Source organism: Vombatus ursinus, unplaced genomic scaffold, assembly GCF_900497805.2.
Source record: "Vombatus ursinus unplaced genomic scaffold, bare-nosed wombat genome assembly UNPS02014868.1, whole genome shotgun sequence".
Taxonomy (NCBI): domain Eukaryota; kingdom Metazoa; phylum Chordata; class Mammalia; order Diprotodontia; family Vombatidae; genus Vombatus; species Vombatus ursinus.
In genome coordinates this window covers 124767-126934 of record NW_020954646.1, presented here as the reverse complement: position 1 = coordinate 126934, position 2168 = coordinate 124767, and the positions used below count along the sequence as shown (strand labels likewise).

The following is a 2168-nucleotide window of genomic DNA, read 5'->3' as shown; positions in this document are numbered from 1 at the left end:
CAATGGTCATCAAAAGTATTTTGTATGACATTAAAAATACAGAGGATGATACACTGAAGAGACCAGGTGCATAATATACAAAAGAAAATGACTGTAAAAACCCTGGTTCAACAAATCCAAAGACCTCAACAGGGGAGCCAGGACTTATTAATCATTACAAAGTACTGGAAAAACTGGAAAGCAGTCATTCAAAAAGTAGCTACAGGCCAACATTTCCCACTGTAGATCATGATCAGCTTTAATCAAACACATGCCTTAGACAGAAAAGCTCAGTTCAAACAGATGAGAGGAGCCATGAAGATACATTGTGCAGTTATGGGGAAGGGAAGAGTTCATCACCGAAAAAAGGATAGAGGAGATCACAGAATATAAAATTAGCAGTTTTGATCACATAAAACTACCAACGCATCTAAAATTGAAAAGGAAAAACATGCTTTAGAACCCGCTGTGTGGGACAGCGACCTAAAAAAAACCTCAGAGGTATCTCAAGGTAGGAACAGAAAGTTTACTTCAATTCTCGAGAATCGGGTGTTCCTGCACCAGCATGATTTCTGCTGAAGGAAGAGAAATTACAGAAGCAAAAAGCCAGCTTAAATAACCCTAGCAAAGAAAATTCCCCCTCCCACCAACTATCCAATATTTGGCTTACAATCTAAGCGTGAAAATCTATTCCCAGACACAAAGAACAAAGAAACAATATGCATATCCAGAAAAGAAAGAAACAACATAACAAAGAAACAATCACCTTAGTTTGCTACCAAAATGAAACATTTAGAATGTGCATCCAAGCTAGAAGGCTACTGTGGGAAGGTCACCGTGACCGGAATGTATGGGGATACAAGGGGGTTTCAAAGTTTCAGGCCTGGCAATCTTTAACTACTGACCTCACACTGGGGGAACTATAGAAATCTATACTTATCTGCCTCATGAACTTATCTCCAAGTTCAGGATAATCTTATCCCAAACCTTAATTACACTGAGACGTCTTCACAGGGACATCCCACTCACCATCACAACTCTCCCTAGAGAGGGAGAGCATTTTTCATCATGGGTACTTCATAAATGTCATTCATCTTTGCATTGATCTGAGTAGCAAAGTCTTTCCCAGTTGATTACTGTTACAATATTGACTGTGTGCAAGGTTTTCCTGGTTTTGGTCACTTTCCTTCGCATCAGTACGTATAAATCTTCCCAGGTTTTTCTGAAACCATCCTGCTTGTCCTTTCTTCCAGCAGTAAAACTGAAAATTGATTTAAATTCTATTTTTAAGACTTAAGCTGGCATGTCTAATACCCTCCCACACCTGTGTAAGTCCAGACTCCTTACCTTTGTAACGCTGCCCTTCTCCTGTATTCTGGGAGGTATATGGGATGTTCACGGAGGCCTAGCACCTCTGGAGAGAGGGCTGCCAAGCTCCTTTCTGTGCTGTTTTTCCACCCTTGGTGTCCACCTTGCACTCAACTCTCACCCGCGGCTCCAGGAAGCTGTAGCACGCGCAGCATGGTAAACCACGTTGGCAGACAGACTAAACCAGGTTGAGGGGAAGTGATAGGCCTCAATTCTGCTGGTGCATTAGGGGATGTCACCCCAAGCATGTGAAAACTTCTCCCAGTGGACAGATGAGAACAATGTGTCCCAGTGGCCACAAAGGGGGCTGAAGCAGGTATTGTCGAGTGGTTAGAGTTTAGTCAAATACCAAAGACGCCAAGGTCATCCACTGCATCCAGGACCACTGCCAGTCATCTTGACTTTTGTCTTCCCAGTGGACTTTGACGACTCTGGGAGAGTGAGGCTGACGACTCTGTGCTCTCTGCCTCACTTAAATGCAATCCACACACCAGTCTCTATGCCCTGTGATGTCACCGGTCCTCTTTGAAAAGGAAGGACAAACAATAATGACAACAACGTTCAGGAGCTGGGCAGCCCACTTCATCACTGGCCTCTGCAGTCCACACTGGTGCCGGAGCCCCTCGGCACTCCTGAGTCCTTCTCTTTGGGGGTGGGCAGGCTACGTCACCGTGGGTCCTGTCGTTCCCATCGCTGTCACTGTAGAAGCTGCCATGGTTCTGCTCACTTCACTTTGCATCAGTTCATAGGAATCTTCCCAGGATTCTCGGAGGGCCCCCTCCCCCTCCCCTCTCCCCCATCCCCCTTCCTCCCAAGGTCAC

At 45.2% G+C, this 2168-nt stretch overlaps 1 long non-coding RNA gene across 1 annotated transcript; it reads right to left on the bottom strand.

Annotated features, from left to right (window-relative positions):
- Positions 1-212: 212 nt before the first annotated feature.
- Positions 213-2101, bottom strand: LOC114028040. The gene is made up of 2 exons (XR_003567322.1): positions 1327-2101; positions 213-1240 (listed from the first exon to the last, which is right to left on the bottom strand). It is a non-coding gene; the product is annotated as an uncharacterized LOC114028040 (long non-coding RNA).
- Between the last annotated feature and the right edge of the window lie 67 nt (positions 2102-2168).